Below are 27,658 nucleotides of genomic sequence, written 5' to 3'. Positions count from 1 at the left end.
TGATCCAGACTTTCCACTGGGAAACTAGACTATATCTATGAAAAGGAATATCATTCCATATTGTGATGCATTATCCTGTTAATTATTTTGCAGTATATGCCTAGAGAAGTTTGACTTGAAATTTTGGAAATTTGGCAGAATACCTCTGCTGCTCACAAAGGACTCTGAGTCTACATTTGAGTTTATTCAGCTTCTGCACTATGACTTATAAGCAAAATGACTGTCCCTAGGAAAACAAAAAACAAAAATAAAAACATGCTTTGTTAAATAACATCTGGCTTTTCATCAGGGGATCTAAAAGAACATAACTGTCTTTCATGTATTTATCCACACAACGCTCTTGTGAGATAAAGCAGTATTATACTCTTTTCTAGATCTAGGGAACAGGCTTAGAAAAGCTAAGTACATCATTCTGGATATTTTTAGCCAAGCAGAGATTTGAACCTTGGTCTCCCAAGTCCAAGGGTAATGCCATAACCCTTAAGCTTACTGTCTTAAGAAATGTACCTAAGGGTACGTCTAGACTACATGCCTCTGTCGCCAGAGGTATGTAGATTAAGCTACCAGACATAGGAAAATGAAGCGGCGATTAAAATAATCACCGCTTCATTTAAATTTACATGGCTGCTGCGCTGAGCTGACAAACAGCTCATCAGCTGTTTGTCGGCTCAGCGCGATAGTCTGGAAGCGCAGGTGTCGACATCAAAGGTATTTGTTGACCACCCAGGTATACCTCATCCCAGGAGGCATACCTGGGTGGTTGACAAATACCTTTGATGTCGACACCTGCGCGTCCAGACTATCGCGCTGAGCCGACAAACAGCTGATCAGCCATGTAAATTTAAATGAAGCGGAGATTATTTAAATCGCCGCTTCATTTTCCTATGTCTGGTGGCCTAATTTACATGCCTCGGGCGACAGAGGCATGTAGTCTAGACGTACCCTAAGACAGGGAGTATCAGTTCCCACTAAAAAAATACAGAGGTTTTTTTCAGACCAGACAGTCACTTTGTTACATTTTTTATGTTAGAGAACAAGCGAGGAAGAACATTTCCTGAGTATTTTCATGAACACTGGTGTTTCACTTGAAAAGGGAGAGCTGATCAGGGGGACTGGCATGGGCACATCTGAAACACAGGCCCATGTAAACTTTGTCTTTTGTAATTGTGCATGTAGAAAGACGAAATGTTACAATTTTTTACTGAAATAGTCGACTTCAAACCTGCTGTGTTCTTCCTCTCCAAGAATTTCAATGGCCCTCCAAAGGGCTCAAGTATTAGTGGGAGCTAGAAGCCTTATTGCCACAATAAAGCCCAGCTTGATTAAAAATAAAAGCGCTTTGACTAGAAAGTCAATTAAAATAAATATTGCATAAACAGAATGGCTGGGCAGGATTTCAACTTGTCTCTAATTTCAGATTGTTTATTCTCATTAGGCCCAAACCTATACAATAGCTCTCTTTTTCTCAATTAAAGGTGGCACAAAGATAAAAATGGACAGAAGATATAATAAATAAAGCAAGGAAATGGCTTCATAGATGGTAATAAAGTGTATACATTAGTAAAGCTGAGTTTGTGTTTCTATTCTAAATACTTCTGTCTTCAGCACTTAACTTACTAAATGATTTCAAATCACATCACAGTGCTTTGTCAGCCCAGATGCTTGTGGGGTTTTGGTTTTGGAGGGTTGACGTTTGGAAAAACTTTTGAAAAAGTTCTGCCTTTTACATTAAACAAAGCAAGCAATGTAATTTGGATGCAATTTCAAAACCTACAGAAAATAGGGGTAAATTATAAAATTATCATAAATACAATCTGGAAGTGAGTTTATTCTTAACAGGAGTTGCTTCTAGAGCCCTTCATGGAACTATTTCTTTAATCCCACTCTCATCCTTAATACACACACCCCATAACAACTCCCACTTTTTTAGTGCATTTCTATCCTGCTCTCAACTGCAGAAACCTTAGAACCACAACAGACACAGATTTCCCCATGCTACTAAAAAGTAACCAAAAAAAAAAAAAGTTGCTACATACACACACACTCACTCGCTCACAAATTCAGAATTTTTACATGGTAAACTGATTAGATGTATTTTTTTCCTGCAAATTACCAGGTACGTTATTTTGCCCACCCAATGCCTCCCATAATAAAATATATTTTACCCACTGTTATTATGGAAGTGGGATCCTGGATGTGGGACTGCAGAATCCCAGTCCTACTTCAAGGCTCCTGCTCCATTCTTTTTTATTTGGAAATATTACCTTTTGTTCCTGCTTGGAACCTTTAGTGAGACATTACCCATTCACTTAAATGTGACTTGGCATTGTCACAATAACCTCCTGCTGATGTCTATTCAAAGCCTAAGAACAGATATTATATAAAGTCAACACAACACACCAAAAACAATGTGGATTCTGAGACCACTTTACAAGTCCAATTAAGATAAGAAAGTTATATCAATCCACATGTAAGATGACAATTTTATAATGTCAAGAAAATGCCCCAATGATTTTAATGTAATTCCATGGAGACTGCATTGTAGTTTTTAAATTGGGAAAGAATACAATTATCTACTATAAAATTCCCATTTACATTTCCAATTTTTTTCAATTTAAAGTTTTCCTTTTTCTTTCCCTATTTAATAATAAAGCACTGCATTTCCCCAGCACTGTTTCTATAGGCTAATTTTACTGGCCCAAGGTCATATCAGATATTTGTGGTAAAGCCTGGATTAGATCCCAGATTGTCTGGACTTCAGACATGGACAAAAGCAGGGTAAATAATTTTCAAAAATTGCCTAAATATTCTTTAAAAACTCCATATAATTTGCTTTGGCTATATGTTCACTTCCTTTTTGTTTGCTTTCTGTGAACATTCAACAATTTTTACTGCTATAAATGTTAACAGACGGCAACTTTCAGAGTCATTCATGTAAGTATTGTGGGAAACAGAATTTTTAAATGTACATTCAATTATAGTATTCATTTGGAAAAGAATTGCATGCACAGTCAGTAAGGGAAGAGAATTATTAACATGTGCCTTAAAAGAACAATCATTTTCTAGGAAAAACAGATCAAATATCTAAGACTTGTGATCAATCCATGAACTAAAAATATATTTCCTGAATTATTTGAAAAACAAATTGCAAAAGCACATACATGCGATATCAATCATATCAAGTATTTATTTTGAATTGTTTCCTTAATTCTACCAAAAAAGCAATATTTCTTTGCCACTATCCTACCTTTTCCATTACATATTCTCTGCTTAACTGAGGGGATGTCTACACTGCACCCAAATCTTGAAATAAGCTACTCAATTTGAGCTATGCAAATTGCATAGCTTATTTCAAGTTAATTTTGAAATACCTTATTTCAAAATTTGGCCCTGTCTACACAGTACTTATTTCAAAATAAATCGCTATACTGAAATGTCCCTTACTCCTCGTGGAATGAGGTTTACAGGGACATTGGAATAGCAAGCACCTGATATCTCAAAATAACGAGTGCAATCAAAAGACCTCTGGATATCACTGGTATCCTGAAATAGTGCTACAGTATAGATGTAGCCTCAGTGATTATGATTAGCCCTAATCCAGTTTCTATTGCATATCATTTGTGAACAAAATGTTCTCAATTCTCATTTGCTTTATATTTTTTGCTGGTCCTTACAACTAATCATTTTATTCACTTTTTTAAAAAAAAACAGCTCTTTTATAAAATTTATTTTTCCTACTATATGAAAAACCATTACCTTTTCAGAGACCTGTCACACTTGAAAAGGGAAATTTCTAGGATTTTCTTTTTTCCTAATGAATAATTTGACACTGCTCTCACCTACATTAAGGTTGACTGCAGCATTATGTTAAAAATACATATGCAATAGTCCTAAAATATTATGGCTGGCAGATGATCTAACAGTATAATAGCATTGTATACACTTGATACATAATTATTGTCTGTCTAATGCCACATACTTATGGCACTGATTGAGGAAAGCACTTAAGTACATGTGTAAGACCATCCATATTGATGACAGCATTCAAGCATATACTTAAGTGTGTTTAAGACCCATTGACTTTAGTGAGACTAAGGCACATATTTAACATTAAGCACCCGTTTAAGCGTTTTATTTAATAAGAATGCTTCCATGAATCAGATCCTTATTATAGATGGAGCCTGCAGTGGTGCTTTTAAGGTGTCTATCATTTTCCATTATAAAACCATGTTTTCAGTTGCTTATAACATTGCCAAAATGTACCTGATGGGTCTGAAAATATCTATGCCAGGTGCCTGCCTGAAGCTAATCTTTTGGGGAAATTTTGCCCAAAAGCAGTTCAGTTGTTTCCAGTAACAGGCTTAGAGGAAAATACATTAATAAAATAATATGACATCTATGCCATTGAGAAGATTTAACACATCCATGAACTGAGCAGAGACTTGAAATTTGGAAAAAGGGGTCACCCTCAGGTCCAGGAATGCCTTTTACCATACCAGTGCAAATCCACCCATATTGGGCCAAGTAACTGGGATCTGGGATTGCCATTTATGAATGCTTAGTAGGGAAGCTAGGGGTTTGGCCACAAAATTCTCTAGTCAGTCTATACTGAGCAGGACTTTCCTTGTAATTGCTTTTCCTTCTGCTTTGAATCACTCTGGTACTTGGCACTAGACTGAAAGCAAATAAACTGCTCCCCCTGTTCTATCAATGCTTTCCGTGCTTTTACCCAGGAAACAGCCTGGCTTTAGTGCTGAAGAGTGAGGAACAGAGTGGAGACAGGTGCAGGCTGTGGGAGGAAAAGGAGGTAGAGGCAGATGAGCCAAACTTTGGAATCACTGGAGAAACAACAGGATAGGCTGGGGTTATAGAATCAGGAGGATGAGGAACAAAAACACAGTTTCTGAGGAGAATTTACTTTGTGCAAAATATTTCAACCAGCTGTATTCAGCATGGCTGAATGTCTGTTTTTGTTATGTAGTACTAAAGCATCAGAGTGGTTCACAAGCAATTATAAATTTATCTTTGCACCACCACCTCATGGAGTATGAAGGCATTATCCCCATTTTACTGAAAGGAAACCGAAGCACAAATTATCAAGAACATTATCATGAGCCCACTAATTTTGGGTGTCCAACTTAAGATACCTAAGGGTAATTTTATACCACTTTGTATGCTCAACGCACAGCTCCAATTGACTTCAGCTGTAAGTGTGTGTAGCGTGTGGCTCTCGTCGCCCTTTTGGTCACTGCCCTCCGGCAGTGACAACCATAGCCTCTAAGCTGTCCCCTTCCGGGGGATGGTTCGTTGTAGGCCGGCAGGCCTTTAGGAGGCGGATCCTCCGCCCTGGTACAGTGGATGGCTAGCCCGTCCTATGGCCCTACTGGGCCTTAAAGAAGTCCGAGTCCTGGCCCTTTAAAGGTCCGATCCGGATCGTGGCCGGGTGCCAAACCCCTCATACGGACGCCCAAGCCCTCGAGCAGGGCAGGGCAGCAGCTGGCGGCCAGGCCCCCAACGCAAGGCGGACCGCAACAAACCCACAGGTCTGTAGGAGTTCCTAGTTCAAGGGCGGGGCACGCAGGGCAGCTGCAGCTGTGGCAAGGGGGTGGGAGACTGCCACCCGGTTGGTGGGTGGCAGGGGCGCAGGCCCACCCACTCCACTGCGCCCCGGCCCAGGGGCCCTGGATGCAGCCGTTCAGCTGCTACGGGCTCAGCAGGGGCTCCAGCCCGCAACGTGCTGGCCTAGGGCGGTTCTCAGCCCACGCTACCCCCTGGGCCGCCTCTTGTCTCCCCCTTCCCTCTTCCCCAGTACCTGTAGCCCCAGCAGCCGGTCGGGGAGTTGAAGCCCGCGTCGTCTCCGCAGGGGCCGGTGGTCCAATCCAGGGGTCAAGAGGTCGGGGAGTTAAAGCCCGCGTCGTCTCCGCAGGGGCCGGTGGTCCAATCCAGGGGTCAAGAGGTCGGAGCTCTGGGGTGTTCCGTGGGGCCGGTCCGGCCCGGCGTTCTCGTACCCACCGGGGGTCCAGCTGGTCCAGCGGCTCGGTCCCGTCCTCTGGGTCCGCGAGTGGTTCAGCTGGCGGGCCCGACCAGGCCTTAGTAGCCCGGGCAGGGAGGCCCTGGCCGGCCTCTGGGAAGGTGGCTGAGGGCGGCCCAGCCCGGGTCTTAGCCTCCCCAGGCAGGAGCTCCAGCCAGGCCTCCGGCTCCCTCGGAGGCTGGGCCCTGACTGAGCTCCCAGGCAACCTTCTTATAGTCCTAGTCCCACCCCCTGACTTCCGGTCAGGTGAGGGGGCGGGGCTAGGCCGGGCCCAAAATGGCCGCCAGAGGGGTTCCTCCGCCTCCGGCTCAGTGGGTGGCCATTCCACCCCACTACACTCCTCCCCCCTTAAGTCCAGTTCCCGATCTCCGGGACTGGGCTTCGGCTCTTCCTCCCTGCGGGACAGGGCATCGGCATTTGCATTGTCCCTCCCCGCTCGGTGTTTCACTGTGAATACATACGGCTGGAGAGACAGGTACCATCTCATGATGCGACTGTTGGTGTCCCGCATCTGATGGAGCCATTGCAGGGGGGCATGATCTGTGAAAAGAATAAAAGAGTCTCCAAGGAGGTAATATCGCAGCGCCTCGATGGCCCACTTTATTGCTAGGGCCTCCTTCTCAATTGCGGCGTAGCGACGCTCTCGGGGAAATAGTTTTCGGCTGATATACAGCACTGGGTGTTCCTCTCCCTCAATCTCCTGGGACAGCACTGCCCCCAGTCCGCAGTCTGACGCGTCCGTCTGGACAATGAAGGGCCGGGAGAAATCGGGGCTGAACAGGACCGGCTCGCTGCACAGAGCGGCTTTTAGGTCCTGAAAAGCAGTCTCGCATTCCGGCGACCACCGGATCCTTTGAGGACTGTCTTTTTTGAGGAGCGCCGTGAGAGGCGCGGCTCGGGTTGCAAAGTGTGGCACAAACCGGCGATAGTAACCTGCCAATCCTAAAAACTGTCTTACTTTCTTCTTCGAGGTGGGTGCCGGGTAGTTTTGGACCGCCTCCACCTTCCCTACTAGGGGCCGGACTAGGCCCCGCCCCAGCTGGTACCCGAGGTAGGTGGTTTCTTGCCAGCCAATTTTACATTTCGTGGGATTGGCGGTCAGGCCGGCATCCCGCAATGTCCGCATTACGGCCGCTACCCGCTCGAGGTGTTCCTCCCAATCTTGGCTGTAAATTACCACATCATCTAGGTACGCGGCCGCATATGCCGTGTGCGGTGATAGCAAGCGGTCCATCATTCGCTGAAATGTTGCAGGGGCCCCATGGAGTCCAAACGGCATCCTTTTAAAGTGGAACAACCCCGAGGGAGTTGAAAAGGCAGTTTTTTCTCTCGATTCGGGGTCCAGGGGGATCTGCCAATAACCCTTTGTAAGATCCAGGGTGGTTATAAAGTCAGCTCTCCCCAGGCGTTCTAACAGTTCATCTGTTCGCGGCATGGGGTAGGCGTCAAATTTGGAAATTGCATTTACTCGTCTGAAATCGATGCAGAAGCGGACACTGCCATCGGGCTTCGGCACCAAGACGATTGGGCTACGCCACTCGCTCTGGGAGCGCTCTATCACTCCTAGTTGCAGCATTGACTGGACTTCCTCCTCGACTATCTTCCGCATCCGGCGGGGGAGAGGCCGAGTACCTTCTCGTACCACTTGGCCTGGAGGGGTCCAAATGGTATGTGTTATTACCCCAGTACAGCCGGGTTGGGTTGTGAAGGTCTTTCGAAATGTCTCTATGAGATGACGTGCTTGTTTCACCTGGGTTGCAGAGAGGGTATTTCCCAGCTGTGGTTCTTTTTCTTCCCCCAGATCAGGTATTTCCGGCCCTAAAGGGGGCTCCGCTGGGTAGGGGGTAATCATCAGGGCCTCCCGTTCTCGCCAGTGCTTCAGGAAATTCACATGAAATATTTGGGTTTTCTTCTTCCGATCTGGTTGATAGATCTCGTAGTTCACCGGCCCGACCTGTCGAATGACCTCATAGGGCCCTTTCCAGCGGGCCAGGAGTTTGGATTCCTCTGAGGGGAGCAGAAGTACCACCAGGTCCCCTGGTTTAAAACTTCTTTCCTGGGCTTGTCGATTATAGGTCCGTTCTTGGGCGGTCTGGGTTAGTTGTAGATTTTCCCGAGCCAGGGCTCCGGCCTGTCTCAATCGCTCCTGGAGCTGGAAAACATATTGCAGGAGGCCTTGTGACGGTGAAGGGGTCGACTCCCACGTTTCCCTCACGAGATCCAGGATCCCCCGAGGGCGATATCCATATAGGAGTTCGAAAGGGGAAAACTGAGTGGATGCTTGTGGCACCTCCCGGACCGCAAGCAGCAGTGGAGGCAGTAACAGGTCCCACTGTTGCAGTTCTGCTGGGGAGAACCGCCTTAACATCCCCTTTAAGGTCCGGTTGAACCGCTCCACTAAGCCGTCGGTTTGGGGATGGTATACTGACGTTTGTAGTTTATGTATCCCTAGTATTGTACACACCTGTCGGAACAGTTGTGATGTGAAATTAGTCCCTTGGTCCGTAAGGAGTTCTCGGGGAAGCCCCACCCGAGCGAAGATTTTTACCAGCTCCGAAGCAATGGTTCGGGCGTAGGTGTTTCTCAGCGGTATGGCTTCTGGAAACCGGGTGGCATAGTCCATTACAACCAGGATATAGCGGAACCCTGCCTTACTTTTGGGCAGCGGGCCGACTAGGTCCATGGCCACCCTTTCAAAAGGGGTCCCCACCACCGGGAGGGGGACTAACGGGGCTTTCGGCACTCCTGAGTCGGAGGCTAACTGGCAGTTTGGACATGACCGGCAGTAGTCCCGAACGTCTTGGTATACTCCAGGCCAAAAGAACCGGGACAGTACTCTCGCCAGCGTTTTTTCTGTCCCCATGTGGCCAGCCGCCGGAATGTCATGGGCCAGTCGCAACACCGCCCGGCGATGACAGTCCGGGACGAGGATCTGGGTCTTGACCTCCTGGGTCCGGGGGTCTTGCATGACCCGATAGAGGCGGTCGCCTTTCACTTCAAAGTGGGGCCACTGGGCTGCCTTCTGGGGGTCTACTACGGTACCATCAACCGCGGCCACCTGTTCATAGGCCGCCCTCAGTGTGGGGTCTTCCCTCTGGTCCCGCGGAAAGTCGGCCAGGGTAAGGGTCTGGGCATTGGCTTCTGCCGGGGCCTGGGGTTCATCGGGCCCCTCCCCTGCCCTTTCTCCACGAGGCTGCTCACCCTCAGGTGCCTCTTTGGACCGATCTTCTGGTGGTCTCTCTCCCAGAAGCTCGGTCTCCACTTGCTCCTGGTCAGCCGGAGGCCTGGGGGTTACCTCGCGCACTAGGTCTGCGAATCCGGGCCAGTCTCTTCCCAGGATGATAGGGTAGGGGAGCGTCGTGGCGAGCCCTACAACCATCTCGGCGGACCGCCCTCGGATTGTGAGTCGGAGCTTTGCTCGGGGATAGGCCTTCACATCGCCATGTATACACCGCAGGTACAGCTCCCCTTCTGGCTTCAGGTCTTCCGGAAGGAGATCCCGCCGCACGAGGGTCTGCATACAGCCGGAGTCCAGAAAGACGGCCACTCCTTCGGAGTCCTTCGGTGCCTGGATCAGCAACTCCCCCTGGTCGACCGGCAGAATGTAGGGGTTGGCGGGTGTCGGGGCCCCCGACCTCAGCCCCATAGAATCCCTGGGTCCACGTCTGTCCCTCTGCCCCATATAGGTTTCCAGCAGGGTTTCCAGTCCCTCCCCTGGGGGTGACGTCCCCCCGGCTGAGTAGGCGGGTTCTTGGGCTGGTCCCGGCCCTGGCCTGGCAGGTTGGGGCCCGCACCTGAATAGCTGCTGAAGGTCCAGCTGCTGGAGTGCTTGGAGATGCTGGAGCTGAAGGCCCAGCTGCTGTACCAACTGCTGAGCCATCTGCCAGTGTTGGGCGGCCAACTGCTGGCGCTCCGTCACTGCTCTCACCACTCGGTCCAGTTCCATCCTGTTTTGGGGAAACGGGGGAAACTCCCTGTCCGCTGTGTAAACAGTCCACACAGTGGGGGAAAACAAAAGGAAAAAATTTTTTTTTTTTTTTTTTTTTTTTTTTTTTGACAAACTGAGGCACACGTTCCGTCCCTTACGTCAGGGTCGGGGTCGCAGTGCCCACATTCTCCACCATCTGTAGCGTGTGGCTCTCGTCGCCCTTTTGGTCACTGCCCTCCGGCAGTGACAACCATAGCCTCTAAGCTGTCCCCTTCCGGGGGATGGTTCGTTGTAGGCCGGCAGGCCTTTAGGAGGCGGATCCTCCGCCCTGGTACAGTGGATGGCTAGCCCGTCCTATGGCCCTACTGGGCCTTAAAGAAGTCCGAGTCCTGGCCCTTTAAAGGTCCGATCCGGATCGTGGCCGGGTGCCAAACCCCTCATACGGACGCCCAAGCCCTCGAGCAGGGCAGGGCAGCAGCTGGCGGCCAGGCCCCCAACGCAAGGCGGACCGCAACAAACCCACAGGTCTGTAGGAGTTCCTAGTTCAAGGGCGGGGCACGCAGGGCAGCTGCAGCTGTGGCAAGGGGGTGGGAGACTGCCACCCGGTTGGTGGGTGGCAGGGGCGCAGGCCCACCCACTCCACTGCGCCCCGGCCCAGGGGCCCTGGATGCAGCCGTTCAGCTGCTACGGGCTCAGCAGGGGCTCCAGCCCGCAACGTGCTGGCCTAGGGCGGTTCTCAGCCCACGCTACCCCCTGGGCCGCCTCTTGTCTCCCCCTTCCCTCTTCCCCAGTACCTGTAGCCCCAGCAGCCGGTCGGGGAGTTGAAGCCCGCGTCGTCTCCGCAGGGGCCGGTGGTCCAATCCAGGGGTCAAGAGGTCGGGGAGTTAAAGCCCGCGTCGTCTCCGCAGGGGCCGGTGGTCCAATCCAGGGGTCAAGAGGTCGGAGCTCTGGGGTGTTCCGTGGGGCCGGTCCGGCCCGGCGTTCTCGTACCCACCGGGGGTCCAGCTGGTCCAGCGGCTCGGTCCCGTCCTCTGGGTCCGCGAGTGGTTCAGCTGGCGGGCCCGACCAGGCCTTAGTAGCCCGGGCAGGGAGGCCCTGGCCGGCCTCTGGGAAGGTGGCTGAGGGCGGCCCAGCCCGGGTCTTAGCCTCCCCAGGCAGGAGCTCCAGCCAGGCCTCCGGCTCCCTCGGAGGCTGGGCCCTGACTGAGCTCCCAGGCAACCTTCTTATAGTCCTAGTCCCACCCCCTGACTTCCGGTCAGGTGAGAGGGCGGGGCTAGGCCGGGCCCAAAATGGCCGCCAGAGGGGTTCCTCCGCCTCCGGCTCAGTGGGTGGCCATTCCACCCCACTACAGTGTGGATGTTGAAAACCTTGGCAAATCAGCCCCCAGGTGTTTCAGGTTGTACATCCAAAGTAAGACAGACATAATTAAGTGATCATTTGTGAAAAGTTTGGTTAAACTTCCCTAGCATCACCCTTGAACTCTGTGCAAAGGCATGGATAGACTTGAGTTCTCCATGGTGGCACTCAACTGCCTTCACCATAAACCAACCTTCCTGAATACAAAACATAGGGATCAAAACACCAGCAGTGATGCACTAGTGCTAGCAACTGTGGGAATTTGTTTTGTTAAAATGGTCTCACGTGTACACAATTTCTCTGGTTAAAGAAATTAGTTTTTGTTTGTTTTCCACTTTTATTGGCTTTCATATTAAACATGTTCAGTTTCCCTGTCAAAATGATGTTTTTCTAATGTAGGAACATCATAATTAGGGTAGAGGACTGGCTTCATACACATAGTAATCACTAATAAGAAAACTTCTGAAATCAGAACTTAGCCATTTTGCTCATGTCGCATGAGGTAGGAAAGAATATATCATGCTCTTTTGTAACTCTATTGACTCTGGACTACTGACATGAATAAAAACCTGATTTTGTCAATAAACTGAGAAGCTGTGGTTCAGACATATTTATTTGGTGCCTTTTATTGTAATTTGTCTGCCTGTGGCCACATTTTTAAAAGGTCTATAAGAAAATCATGCCACAGTTAGAAACACTTGATGTGATTAATGTGAGGAAAGACTGACGAAGGAGGAGAAATTGTGAAGAGACAAATGCACTGAAGCTCTGTTTTGTCATTTAAACTTCTCAGAAGATCTTTAGCAGAATTGTAATTTACACTTTACTGATCAGGCAGAACAATACACCTCATATGAGATTTGAGGAAGGCAAAAATGTTCAGTCTTACACAGTTAAATACCAACAGCTCAAGAAAGTGGTTGAATGCTTTAACACATCAAGAGACTGGTTGAGTGCTTTTGAAATTCTTTCAGTTTGATTCAGATTTGGCTTCCTTTTGCGTTTCCTAAACAATTGGGCTGTGTCTACACTGGCATCCCTTCCGGAAAAGGGATGCTAATGTAGCACATCGGAATAGCAAAATCCGTGGCGGATTTAAATATCCCCCGCGGTATTTGCATTAACATGGCTGCCGCTTTTTTCCGGCTTGGAGATAAGCTGGAGAAAAGCGCCAGTCTAGACGTGATTGTCCGGAAAATAAGCCCTTTTCCGGAGGATCTCTTATTCCTACTTCAAAGGAATATTGCAGCAGTGACAGTGACCAGAGCTCCAGGCCCTTTAGATTACCACTAGATTACCACTGTGCCATTTGCTCCAGGAGTTCTAAGGGCTGGACCAGGAGGGGGATGGCATGGTGCACTCTGGCTGGCATGAAGAGCTGCCCCTAGCCCTGCCTCCTGCCTGCAGGAGTCCCCACCCCTGTCCCTGCAAAAGCACAGAGCCGGGCACCCCCCACCTTGCCCAGGGGTCCAGGCACCCCTTGTTATTAATTAGTTCACCTTTCTTCCCCAAAAGATAACAATAGCATGAAGAAAAGTGAGTGATCAAAACTTTTCAGTGGACATCAGCGAATTCTAGCTGGAATATTTGATATTTACCAGTCAATTGATCCGTCCACCAAACACAGCTCTTTCACACACTTACACCAACTATTACATATCACCTCATACTTTCTCAATACAAAGTCACAAAAAATCATTGTAGTTTACTGTTAGGGTTAAATCTGTACAAAATAAATTGTCTGTCTTTCTTAGTTTTCTCTGCAACTCATGACTAGTAGAGTGAAATAGCAGATTTTGAGAGCTATTCTTTTTGTGACAGATAAAATTGAAGAAAATATTGTACTCTTACAGTTTGCTAGAGGACCCAGTTTAGTAGCAATCCAGAAGTCCATATACTGCCTTCTAAAATAACCCAGTGGTACACTATAATTTTAATAACAGAATTGCTGTGCCTCACAAATGTAGAAACATTTTAAGAGATACTTTTTAGATTTATGCCACAAATATTATGTTTTTATTTATTAGACTGTTTTCTGAAAAAAAATCACTGTTTTTAAACAACAAGGAACTAAAATCTATCTTTAGCTAAATAGCAATGTGTCCCAATATTCAAATTCTAGCACATGCTTTCACACACACACACACACACACACACACACAAATATAAAAATGTCTCGAGCCTTTCTAAGATAATGTTGCTGACTAAATGCATTAAAAACCCCTACTCTTTTTACTCATTTGAGGAGCCCAGGGAAGGTAATGGCCTACATTTGTGAGTAAGGCAAACGGGCTTTAGATGTAACTAGAGTATGCTGTCTGAGGAAGAATCATTCCAAAAAAATCATAGGCCCTCTATAGAGTATCTCTTACTGCTCTTTCTCTTGAGATTAGATCATGCAACAGTTAGCAATTCCAGCTCTGTCAATCTTCATTGTGTCAGTAGGACATAAGGCAGCAGATGGTCGTTCAGGTAGATTGATCCTATGTAATGTATGGCCATCTGTAATTTGTCCCAGAAATGTGCTTTACATTACTTTTTTTTAAAAGAAAAAGTAGGATATTGTGGTTACTGTACAGAAGAGCCTTTATGTCTGTAATAAATATTAGCCAATGCTATGTCATGTAAAGTCAAATATTAAAGAAATTTTAAAAATAATTTACAAATGTCTTCAGATATAACACACAGAGTACCAACTAAGCTACACTTGACTGCACTGTGATACACATTTTTAAAATTTCTGAGCCAAAAGTATATTCAAATTCAAATTATCTAAGTCCTTGGAGTAGTAAGTCTTTGATATTTTGCCCTAAGAAAATAAATAACGGTGAAGGGGGTCTCGTTCCACTCTAGTCAGCAGTTGTTGGAAATAGATTCTTCTCAGCTCTGTTTTGATAAGAGCTGCTCCAAATGGTTCATATTAAAAATCAAAACGGCTGTGAAGTCAGTTTGTTTATTTGTATGAGCCCAATTTAATTTGTTCATTGAAAGGAATGACTGAAAGATGGCTATTGTACATTCAACAAGATGGCTTTAGAGGCAGAGCTGATACCACAGATATACACACAGAAGAGAAAATCATTTTCTGTTTCATTAAAAAGCACTTCCACTGATTGCTATAGGATCCTCACAGGAAGGGCTCCTCATGTGAGTAAGGGTTTCAGGATTGGACCTTTGCCTTTTACAGTATATAAAAAGAGGTTGCTGAGAATGAAATTTATACCTTTTAGTCTGCTGTTGCTGTTATATCACTAGTTCAGATGGATATTGATTATGTATGGTTTTTCTTCAGAATGAGGCAGTTGCTTTGCAAAAATGACATTTCTGTTTGCTTCTTTCTTTGTTTTTTTCCTGTATAGATATTCAGCATCAACAACTGGAGAAACATTTCTATCGGTTTAAGTTTTTTCTTCTTCTCCAGAGAAGCTGTTGTACAAAACATGAATTTAGCTAAATATGTATCCATTCATTCTTAAAAGCAACACAAATCTACCAAAAGACAAGAATCAACATTTATGTAACATGCTGTTTCAGTTTATCCAAATCTATGCAGCTCTTTTCAAACATAAGTTACATCTACGTTCAGTAGAGTAATGAAAAATCTGCCCTCAATCTGGCCTATACAAGACTTTTGGTGGAACAAAAAATGTCTGCAAGACTTCCAACTACTTCCATAGAAGGTCTATAAAAGTTACCTTTGATGTTTAATGTATGTGGCAGAGGTCAAGATTAACAGATTTCACTGCATTTTCTGATAATGGCTTGTATTGTGCTATAAATTCAAAGGAAATTTGGTAATGGCTCATATCAAATACAAACAAGGACTTCATTCTTGAACTGGGCATTTAATGTTTAGGTAACCAGGTTCAAGTATTCAATCACATTAAATGGAGCTGGTAGAATTGCAGGAACACCTAGTTGTGCCAGAGAACAAGATTTCACCATTAATTACATGTCACCTTAAGAATAACCAAGATGTTTAGAGGCTATACATGTAGGGTCACAATCAAGCGCACTGAAGATACGTTTCTGAAAATTGCACCCCCCTTCACCGGTGAACTCCATTGTGATTACTTGGCTCAGGGATTTCATGCACACAATGTGTAAGTTGACAGGAAAATGCAATAAGCACCTTGATTTCAGGGGAGTGGTGCACCCATGTTTGTTAGCAGAAACTAGTGTTTGTCTTTCAGACAGATAGTGTGCCAAATTTACAGTCACCAAGAACCCAGGCTGTCCATCAGCAGAAGAATATTCTCCCAGAAAACAGTTGCAATGGCACAAGCTGCTCACATTCCTCATTCTGACAATGGTTAGCTCCAAAAGTATTTACTGCTGGCCTAAGAAAAGAATAATCATGGTGAAGACCCTCAGGAAACAGGCTTATTCAGCAAATCTGGCGCTCCAGTCAAAGCTAAAAATCCACCAGTTCTGGAGAAACCCGATGGAGGACAACTGTAGTTCTATGCCTCTCCTTTCCTAGGACTTCTTCCCCCTGCAAGCTGTTGTCTTTTTGACACTGGGTGTACAGATTTTAATCTGTGCACCAATAAGGATGAATAAAATACACTATGTGATGTTCTACATTTTGTTGCTATTAACTTTTGGGTCTAAGAGCATAAAAAGCAGACATATAATTATTTATTCATATTTTGCTAGAAACCAACATCCCAGCTGAGACCAGGGATCCATTGTATCAACCACTGTACAAGCACAAAGGAAGATTTGGTTGATATCCTGAAGAACTTATTTTCCTTGCCATACAGGACTCTCATATACTAAAATAATTTAAACTTCTCACATTATGTTATTTTACTCATTTGTTACATGTTGAACTCTAATAATATTGGCATAGATATAAAGAACACAGCTTTTCTTCCATATCCTTTTCTAACTCCTTAAGAGCAAAAAGAGAAAAAAAAAAGTATACAAGAAACAAATGACCAGGCCAATAAAGTTCTTTTTTTCTTTTGCCTTTTTTGCAGAAATATTTTCAGAAGTGACTTCATGTACTTCAAATTTTGTATGTCCAACTTGCAACATTCTAAAGGAGTAGATTTTTTTGAGACACATGCAAACATACTCTAAAAACCAATTCTCAATCTCAAAAATTCAGGGAACCCAAATCACTAGTCACATCTGAAAATTGAGGCTATTCAAGATCATTACATATAGAAGGTAAGAGAACTAAGCCACTTAAACTAGAATTGGGTAGAAAACAAGAATTGAGTAGGAAATTTTTTTTCCATTGCACAAAATTTTCAAAGATTGCAAAACCTTTTCCCATCCTGAATCAGGATGAAAAGTTGTCATCTGAAAATGTTCACCAACTGAAAATCTGAAAAACATTTTGGTTCAGATCAGTTGAAATCTTTCATTTTGATAACTTATGAAATATTTAATTCCAATTTAAAAGTTATTTATACTATACATTTGTTTAGCTCTCTACCTGAAAGATCATTTTAAACTGGAAAACCAGAATTTTTCACGTGGAAAATGTCAAATTTGAAACTTTTCCACAATCTGGAATCTTTTTTCTCAAAGAATTTCAAGTCAACAAAATAATGTAAAATGACCCTTCAGGTATAAATGAAAATGCTGAATCAGCATTTTCCATTTTAAAAAAGTATCATAAAAATTAATGTCTCTGATAAACAGCAAAGAAAGAAAGAAAAATACCAAAAAATACCAGTGAAAAAATAAAGGAATTCCTCTTTAAGCTCGTTTTATAAAAATTATACATTATACATATCTTTTCTTTTTTATATATATACACTGTGCATGTACTCCAACTTCCTCAAAGTGAGTTTCTCTGAAAAAGGAAAAAATAAGCACTGATTATAAGTGTGGTAAGATCCTTTGGTAATTACTAAACAAAAAACAAAAAGAACCACAGCAAAATCATGGACTTCAGGGCCAAAGTGATCACCAGCCTGGCTCATGACAAATTTTGCTTCTGTGCAAGTTTCTTATGAAGAATCTAAGGCTTGCTCTATTCTACAGAGTCAGATTGACACTGGGTAGCTTACTTTGTAAGTATCTACAGTAATGATCCTTTTGATGTAAGTCATCCACACCATTGACTCAGTAACTATTCCTCTGTAAACAGCATAACACTTAGGGCAACTTAAGGTGACACTGTGTTTATGTAGACTCTGTGTTACTGTTGGCTCCAGCAGTGGGTCTATGGGTTGTCAATCCATCACACCATCAGCAACATCAGTGGAAGTATGTCCTGCGAGAGAGACACTATTGTCAGAAAGACCTAATGTGGACATGAAAAACTGCAGTAATTCCTGTGGTGGCTGTATGTCAATTAATCTTAGGTCAACTTAATTTTGTAGTCGAGAAAAGGATAAAGACAAGTCACTAGCAGAGGGATTTTTTTAGCTAAATGGATCATCAAAGTGTTCTGGATTTTTGCTATGATCATTCCTAGTGCTGTAACAGGAACAGAATAGTTCTTCATAATTTGTCAGGACAACAGTAAATGCTGCCAGTGTTATTACTTGATATGTAGATGGATAGTCATGTGATTTTAACGGCTCCCCTGTCTCACTTCTAAATGCAGGAGAAGAAAGGTCTCATGAAAAAAAATAATTTGCTGTTTTAGAAGGACTGTGCACGGTTTCAAAACTGAGCTGTTAAGCCATCAGTAGCACACGTCAGCATAAGAAAGTAACACACAACAAGCCTGGCACATTGAAAAGGGAAAGGAAGAAGCAACTGTTCATTTATTTAAACTATGCAAAGCATCTCTAGCTTTTTAGATATTTATAGCTGTACAACAAATGTCAATGGAGTGATAATGGAGAAGAAAATGAAAACCCCATACACTAACTGTATATAATGGCCAATTCTTAGGTGACTACACTCCAAATTACAGATTTGTAGGCTTAGAAGACACTGAATGTCACCCCTTGCTGCTCTAATTTATGAGTAACTATAGACTAGATTTTTTTTTTAACTGAGAACAGAAAGCATGGAATGTTTTGAAATGCAAATTCTGATCTGGTATTTTTCTCCTATACACATTATTTTGCCTTTCAGAAATATATGAATAAAACCACAAGTCATCACATTCCTGCTTAATTTAAGGGCATCAGATTCCCTTTCATTTAAAAAACTGCTCAGTTGTTATTTGTTTATGAGCACACTACAAAAGACATATTATAACAGTTCACTGATTAGCATATACACTTTATATAAAAAAATGTACTTCAAATTTATGGGTCTCTCTTTTCAGCTATAAAAATTTGCTATTCCTTTCTTGGCTATAGTCAGACAATAGAAGGACATACATAATTACTACTTTTAGGTGGAAGATTTTCCTTCTTCAGTATTCCCTTTTCTAACATTTACACACACACACACACACACACACACACACACACACACACACACACACAAGCAGCTAGTTGGATTCAACTTTGTTGTGGTAGCATTGTTTTATGATTATTATTGCTCAATTTCTTGCCAACTTTGCAACAAATGTGCTCATACAGCAAAGGTAATTATGTGTGATTTTCTCCTTTAATGAAAGATAAATAATTTGGCAGTCCAGCCTCATCTATTTTTCTATTTCAATACAATTAATTGTTTGGAGGCTGTGGGGCTGGGAGTGTTTGGATTTTTTTGTATGGATTAGTGTACAAAATGAAAGTGATTTCTTTAGCTCAATTATACAGCTTTTAGTATAAGGCGCTACTATTCATATTAGAGGTTTGTGTCAGAGCACTAAATGCTGATATTACATTATATTCTCCTCATAAAGATGCTTCTCTTTGTTTACTACTTATATAATTTGCTGTCGAGATAGAACATTATCAAAAGAGGAGAAAAAAAGCGTAAGGTACATTTACAGTTCCTAAATAGAACAAAGAGCCCAGGTCAGTCCTAATTTTCATTAGAATATTTCTTCCTGTCAACGACCTTCTCTCAGCCCTTGAGCCAAAGAGATCTCAATCCTCCAATCAGGAGCAGGTACAATTGGCATTTTTTTTAAAATAGGAGTGTTTTGCAAGATTGTAAATAACTGCACAAATTGCACTTAAAACATTCACATTATTTCAAGACTGATATAGAATGACTAAATGATTTAGAAAGTAAGAGAAGAGTAAATCTCAGTTTGTTAATTGTTGGAAGGATAATTATCAGTTTGTCACAAAGTAATTCCACTCCTTTCACAAGCTCTTCAGTGTCCTTAAATGATTCTGGAAGTATCCATCCAGAATAGACAGCCAGAAAAGAGGAGAATCAGTCTGACTGCTTTAACTTGTTGCTCCAGTTTCAGATGAAGAGGGACTCTGAAGAATGGATGTAATACAGCAAAGGAAAGGGAGGAGTTGGAACTTTGGTCATTTGAGAGGTCCTGATCATTAATCACATTTCCCCCACCACTGCAGAAGAAATCTATACAAACAGTGAGACTACCTGGAATGAGACATCAACATTTCAAGTATGAATATACAGTCACTGAAGATGTCACGGTTGGTACTTACAAACTTCAGCCAATGTCAATCTCTGTAAATTTGGCTTCAATGTGGCTGTACTAATTAACACCATATGAAGATGTGTCCCTAGTCAATAATACTAGATGAGAGCTGGGTTTGACAATATTAATTCATTCATTAAAAGGAAAAATAAAATGTAAGAGTTATAACTATTCTGTTGCCTGAAAAAGAGAGCAAAAGGGAGCTTATATAGGAGGAAAGGGCCTGATCCTATGCTACATCCCTTTCTCATGTAGGTACACTTGCAGCGGATTTGCACAATTCTTATACATAAGCCAGTGGCTATAAAAGTTATAAAGATATTCAGAAGGTTTAGAGGCAACCAGATCAGAGGCAACTGGGGGGGTGGGGTGGGGGGGGGGAGGGAACAGGAGGGATAATGACAAATAAAGTCCTTATTCAATTTTTATAGTCTTTCTGCTTAGTTCTTACTGAGGTTGATTCCCACTAGATTCCATAGGAATATGCTTGAGTAAAAAGCAAACATCATCAGGACTTGGCCAAAAGAAAGGAAGTTCTTGTTTAAAATGATAAAAAAGAAAGAACATGGTAAGAAAGGATGATAATCCTCAAAATAGGAAAAACACTTTGAAAAGAATAATCTGTAAGAAAAACAAACAAGTTTTTCTTATACATTCACTATTACTTGGAAACTTCAGCAAACTCAATGTATTTTGTTTTGGTGGTTTGCCTTTCTGTTACTCTGGCAAGAGGAACAGGTATTAGAACATTTCTGGTGTCAAAAGAAACATTTCTGCAGGTGACAGAGAGTGGACACACAGCTGAGTAAACCTTTGGATTAAAGTGCTGCTGTGCAACAGCTTCTTGTACATTAAGTCAAGCTGTGCTGCTTAGTCTTGGAAAAGGAAATTCCAGACTTGTAGCTGCCTGGGGCCACTGCTGGAGTAAAACATAGTTAGCTATGAGGAGGTCACAGAAGAGTCAGTGAAAAGAAAGCAGGAATAACTGCTGTTTGCTTGATCAGCTAATGTCGACCAAACTAAAACTCCATGAGACCAAATGGCCAAGTTGAAAACTGGATTTCAAATATTACATGGGGAATAATGACAACGGATTCTTTCCTGAATAGGTGGAGAAGGATTAAATCTACAATCAATTAATTGTGATTAAAAACAGCAATTCTTTGGCAATGCCCGGCCTGAAGAAATTCTTTACAGGCAGTCCCCGGGTTACGTACAAGATAAGGACTGTAGGTTTGTTCTTAAGTTGAATTTGTATGTAAGTCGGAACTGGTACATATTGTAGGGGAAACTCTAGCCAAACATTTCTCCAGAGCTCAGTTTTATTCTCCCACACCTCACTTCCCTCAGTCCTTTATTCTCAAGCTGAGGTGTCTGCTGAGAAAAGCCGCTCCGCGTCTCCCTGGTCTGCTGGGGGGAAGCAGCTAGTGCAGGGTTGCCTCACCCCGTTTGTAAGTAGGGATCTGATGTAAGTCGGATCCATGTAACCCGGGGACTGCCTATACTTTGAAAAAAACGTTCTAAAAATAATTTGTAGGTAAGACATGCTGCAGAATATATTACTCAGGAGGAGAGAAAGTAATGAAATTGTCAGGAATTTCTCAGTGTGTCAAACAAGTAGTACTACAGTACATAAAGGGTATTTCAGACAGCCCTGAAAATTAATACAATTGGAATTCCCCATTTTCAGACGAAAGTAAAATTAACTTACTCCATTAAAATAAGGTAAATAAGAGAGGAATTCTTAATGTTAACAAAACATCTGGAAAATTATATGTATCCATGTGAAATAAAAAAAGACATGCAGTGTAAATACAAATGCTACCACATGTTTTATATATTGGACTTATGGGAGGTTGTATATTGACTCATATACAACTAATATTAAAGTGGCTTCTTTTTTTCTTATTGAAGTCCATGTACCTATGAAACATATAAAAGTATATGACATTTTCTCTTTGTTCAGTATAGAGATTACATATGCCTTTTCCACATGGGTATTATAAATGAATGGAAGAAAAAGTTATTCAAATTGCTGACTACGATTTACATAGTTTCTGTGGGGAAATGACTGGAGACAAGCAGGATCCTAGCAGCTGAAAGTTCTATCAGGGCTCACAAGACCACTGAATCCGTTGGGTTATTACAAAACAGAAGATGGGTTATAACAGGAACAGAAGATGAATTACCCCAATAAAAATACAAATGCCATTGGTGAATGAAATACCTATAAAGCAGAGGTTTAGGAGGGGAGAGGAGTCAGAGGAACAGAATGGAATGTTTTGGTCCTTTTCCTCCTCATGACAGAATTTTTATTTAATGTTCTGTAACTGAAATCTTCCTATGCTTTCTTTCTTCCACCAACATTAAAAAATTAGAACATTTTCAGAGACGTAGCCATTTTCAGAGATGTCAGATGCAGCCACTTCTCACTGCCTTCTAAGGAGACAGAATCCTGGAGCACCTTTAAGTGACTTTTACACCCACTCCAATGTGAGGCTATACCTATACTCCATAATTCATCAGTCTACAAACACCTTACAGCAGGGGTGTCCAAACTTTTTTCAAAGAGGGCCAGATTTGATGAAGTGAACATGCGTGAGGGCCGACCATTTTGCCTGACATTCTTTGAACCATTAAAATTAAATGCAAATTAACTATTTTATGCAAAGTTTATTGCAAACGGCATACTTTTCATTTCGTCACATGGATGACAAATCTAAACAGGTGTTAAATCACTCTGCCTTTCATATCTGAAGGCCAGATGAAAAAAAAATCCAGGAAGCTGAAATATATGTCAGGAACATTGTAAAGTACATTACATATTATCAACTTTTAAGTTCAAAAAATATGAACAGGAACATAACACCAACTATACATGTTGTGTCCAAATATATTTATAACTGATTTAGACCAACTGACATTAACTGAGATTTTGCAATGTATTCATCTCAATTGAAAAAAAAAACTTGCCTAAACTAATGTGAAGGGTGAAACTGAGATCTGGACTGCAGCACAGGAGAGCGCAGGGCATGCTGGCCTCACGGCGGCACGGGGGCAGGGCGAACCCGCAGCCAAGCGGGGTGAGCGGGGCTGCGGACGTGCCCTACATGGCAGGCTTTAGGACCTCAGCGGCCGCCATGGACGGCGGTGGCGCGGCCGGAAGCGGCGCGCTGCGTGCGCCAGTTCAGACGAGCGCCGGGGAGCCAGGAAAGGGGGAGGAAGCGGGGGCTGTCCCCGCACTCTCAGTCCCAAAACGGAGGGCCCGCGGGGTCAGAGAGCGCAGGGCACGCTGGCCTCACGGCGGCCCGGGGGCAGGGCGAACCCGCAGTCAAGCGGGGGAGCGGGGCTGCGGACGTGCCCTACAGGGCAGGGTCTAGGACTGCGGCGGCAGCGCGGCCCGAAGCGGCACGCTGTGCGCGCCAGTTGAAAGGAGCACCGGAGAGCCAGGAGAAGCAGGGGCCGTATTAAATCCGACCGCGGGCCGCAATTGGCCCGCGGGCCGGACTTTGGACATGCCTGCCTTACAGTCTCCTCTTCCTGTTTGCCTATAGACTGCCTAGCACATTATTCATGCTATATAAATATTAATATTGTTTAATCACTTCAAAATTCTACCATACATTCTATATCCAAAAGTGAACCTGGGATCTAGGGCTATGAAAAGGTTCTTTAAAAAGTACACCTGCAATTAAATAAATAAATAAATAAATAAATATTTAGTATGACTATTATGTCAGATACTTGAATGCAACTTTGCTTTACGCTATAAATCCGAGGCAAAAATGAGCATAACGTATTTCAATTTCATATCTAATATATTCAGCTATGATCTTTTAACGTTTTTATTAAAGGCAATTTTTTTAAAAAAAGAGACTGAAATTTAAATTTCCCTAGTCCCTAATATTTGCCACTGCTTGCTCCTTCAAATCCACCTGTCTCATACCGTCTTGTCTCTCTCCCACCTCCTGTTTAAAACACACACACACTTTCCCACCTGCCCCTATGCTTTGTTTTGTTTCTGTCATACCCCAAAGACAACACATTCTTGCTGTATTTTCACTACAATAGGTCTTAAGAATCCTAGATGGATGCTAATCCCTTTGCCACAGTTGATAAATGCTGCAACAAGCCAGAAGCAGCTGAGCACTGATTTTTTCTGTGAGCAACACACTGACAACGGCAGCTGCATAGATACTTATACTAGAAGTCCTGATTTGACATGAGTCTGGGACAAGAATGGCAGACTCACTAGCATTTGCTGTGAAGAAAGGTAAAAAAGGCTGGGCTAGAATGGTGATTCTTTAGCTTTAGCACTCACACACAGAGAGGCAGTGTTTGTGAAATTCAAAGGGGATGTAATTTGCTGGTGTGCAGAAAGCCACTACAAGGGCTATGCATCACTTAAGTCATTTGTAAAGATGCAAGAAGCATTTAAACTCCTCAGATTCTGAACTCATTGGGGCATGTTATAATTAGTTTTGAAGCCCCTAGCACATTATGAGCTCTGCTGTAATCTGCATCATAATATTATGCTGTTCTCTCTGTAGCTGAGGCCAGTATTTGATGTTGCAAAAGAACGAATCTGACCAGTTGTACAAAAAAACTATGCTGTATGGGGGACATTTTAACATACCATGAAGATATATAGTGCAAGAATTTTATGTTCTGGGGCATTTTACACTTTGATACAATACAGTAAAGGCTAGACTGTGGCTTTTAAACCAGAACTCTGAATAGGACATAGTGTTTAGCTACATAATCACAGAAAGAACATTGGAGATTGTCTCAAGCAAATTATGCCTCTCTCAGGGTGTGTCTAGACTACACCTCTCTGTCGACAGAGAGATGTAGATTAGGCATGTCGAAACTGCTAATGAAGCGGTGATTTAAATATCCCGTGCCTCATTAACATAAACATGGCCACTGCTTTTTTTCTAAACAGAGCTTTTAAAAATAAAATGGCAGTCTAGATGGGGATCTGTTGCAAAATAAACCCTTTTCGACAGATCCTGTAACCTCATTTTTTGAGGAATACAGGATCTGTCCAAAAAAGGCTTTATTTTTCAACAGATCCACGTCTAGACTGCCATTATTTTTTAAAAAAAACTCCATTTAGAAAAAAGCGGCAGCCATGTTTATGCTAATGAGATGTGGGATATTTAAATCCCGGCTTCATTAGCAATTTCGACATGCTTTATTTGCATCCCTCTGTCAACAGAGGGAAGCAGTCTAGACGTAGCCTCAGGCTGTGTCTAGACTACATGCCTCTGTTGTCAGAGGCATGTAGATTAGACACATAGGCAAAGGCAAATGAAGCCGCAATTTAAATGATCGCGGCTTCATTTAAATTTACATGGCTGCCGCGCTGAGCCGATAAACAGCTGATCAGCTGTTTGTCCACTCAGCACACTAGTCTGGATGCTCCCCTGCCGACATCAAAGCCCTTTGTTAGCAGCCTGTTATTCCTCGTGGGATGAGGTTTACCGGGGCTGCCGACAAAGGGCTTTGATGTCGGCAGGGGAGCGTCCAGACTAGCGCACTGAGCCGACAAACAGCTGATTAGCTGTTTGTCGGCTCAGCGCGGCAGCCATGTAAATTTAAATGAAGCCGCGATCATTTAAATCACGGCTTCATTTGCCTTTGCCAAAACAACAAATCTACATGGCTCCGTCGATGGAGCCATTTAGTTTAGACGTACCCTCAGTCTCTCACTGTACTACACATTTGGATGGATCATGTTTCTCTCCTCTACCCTTTGGGAGTGCTACTATGCCCTTATTTTACCACATAAAAGAGATGGGAAGAAAAGTAGTTGAGATTTTGCATGCCCATCCACTGTCTTCATGTGGCTGAGCAAAGACACTTCAGGATCTGGGCCTAAATACCTACAAAAGCATATATAAAAGTATATCTAAAAAACTGTTCTCCTGAACTGACATCGTACCTTATGAGTCCTTGAATCGCAAGAGTGAAAATGAACCCAATGCTGAAATTAGAGATAAACAAACCTTTTGCAGTTCAAGGTTTTACTAATGGGTTTGTAAAATATTGCTTGAGTTCACAGAGTTTACAAATTCATACTAGCTTTGTAAACAATTTTCCCTGTGATTTAAAACCATTTCTCTTTTTGGGTGATTAAATTTAAAGCAAAAGGTTTCTGCCCAAAGCCAAGTCGTTGCTCCCTGTGAACGACTTCCTTATGTGGAGCTGCTTGAAAAATGGAAGTTATTTTTGTGGAAATGTAAAAATAAAAAAGTGTCAGCAATTTTTTTCAGTTTTCCTTCCTGCCATTACTCACTCCTTTTCCTCCTTTTCCTTTTTTCTATTTCACAACTTAGGAAAAAATGAGAGAAGAGAAGGTAAATAAAAACTGCAACAAAAAAATTTAGGTTTTCAAGACTGAAATGTTTCCATTTTTTTCATTGCAAAACATTTTGTAAAAAGAAAATCTAGTTCTACCTCTAAGAGGTGATTAGCAGAAGATGGAGTTCCATATGTATGTTATAAGATCCTGATTTATTGGCCAGGTTTTGCTTTCTTTAAGACTCAGATCAGGGAAGGTTAGAAGGGACCCAGCGCAGCCAGTGAGTGCAGTTCAAAGAGTGGATAAGGCCAACCAGCGTGAGTTTAAGCTATCCATAAGATTCCAGTATTTCAACATATATTCTTAACTTCAATTTAAAGCTGTTCTCTCTGTTGGAAAGCAGGACAAGCATCCCTGCCTGCCCTTCTCTCAGGATGGAACTCTCTGGTGCAGCTACCCCTTTTGGCAAAGGTAGTGTAGCTTCCCTCACACTTCCTTATGGGACAATTCTGGTTTATTATATTCATTCTTTCTTTAGACCTTTTCTTTCACCACACCTCCTATTTTTGTGTGTCTGTGTGCTTTACTTTTCTGATTTTCACTTTACCTATTTATCAAATACAAGCATGAGTCAGACTTTGGAACCCACAGTATTTGAGTTGGTTTGAAATAAGGTTTTAAAAAAATTATCTCCCCCTAACTAAAAGCCAAGTCCAAATCACAGGATTTATACAAGCGTCCAGTTATTTTCTCTTAGGTTTTACCCCAACTACTTTCTTAGCACATTTTGCAGCCCTCATTAAAGGTTTAAGGCTCTCTATTCACACAGCAGTTTGCAAGTTCAAAGCATTTTTAAAAGACATTATTGGGAATGCCATATTGTTGGCAAGTGGCAAAGTCACCCTGAAGATTTCACCATTGCTGGGACATACCTCCTTTGAGCCACATCATTGAAAAGATTTCCTGGATAGACTCTCCTATTGTTGGGGAACTCTTTCTAACACCCCACCACTGGGAACAGGGAGCATGGCTTGATTTCCAAAGCCCAGTTTTTCAGTCAGTCAGAATTTTTGCAGGATTTTCAAAACTGCCAGTGAAAGAGCCAAATTGTTCTGAGCCTCTGTATCAATACGCAAATAAGAGAGGAAGGCACAAAGGGACAATCACAAGCCCCATGCTTGAGAAAAAGTAGTGATTTCTCTTTTTAAGCCTTCCCAGAGAAGCAAATTATTCCAAAAAGGATGTAAGGCACAGAAGGTGTCACCATATCCTTTTCTATAGAAGTCTAGTGAATTCAGACTTAGCCTATGAGCTTCCCCAGGGTGAGGCTTATTAACTTAAAAGTAGGAGAAAAATTCCAGTTTGTGAAATTGCATAATGCATAATAAAAAATATGAAGCAGCCCCTCTGATTTTCTTGTCGGAAAAAAGCCGCCAATGTTAATTGACAGTTAAGGTTGCACAACTAGCACTCAAGAGGCAGGAAAGACCACAGCTACTGTTATCAGAGGAATCTTAACTCTGCTCCCTTATTCGATGCGGG

The sequence above is a fragment of the Pelodiscus sinensis genome, chromosome 6 (assembly GCF_049634645.1).
Source record: "Pelodiscus sinensis isolate JC-2024 chromosome 6, ASM4963464v1, whole genome shotgun sequence".
Taxonomy (NCBI): Eukaryota; Metazoa; Chordata; order Testudines; family Trionychidae; genus Pelodiscus; species Pelodiscus sinensis.
Note: the sequence above shows the minus strand (reverse complement) of the source record.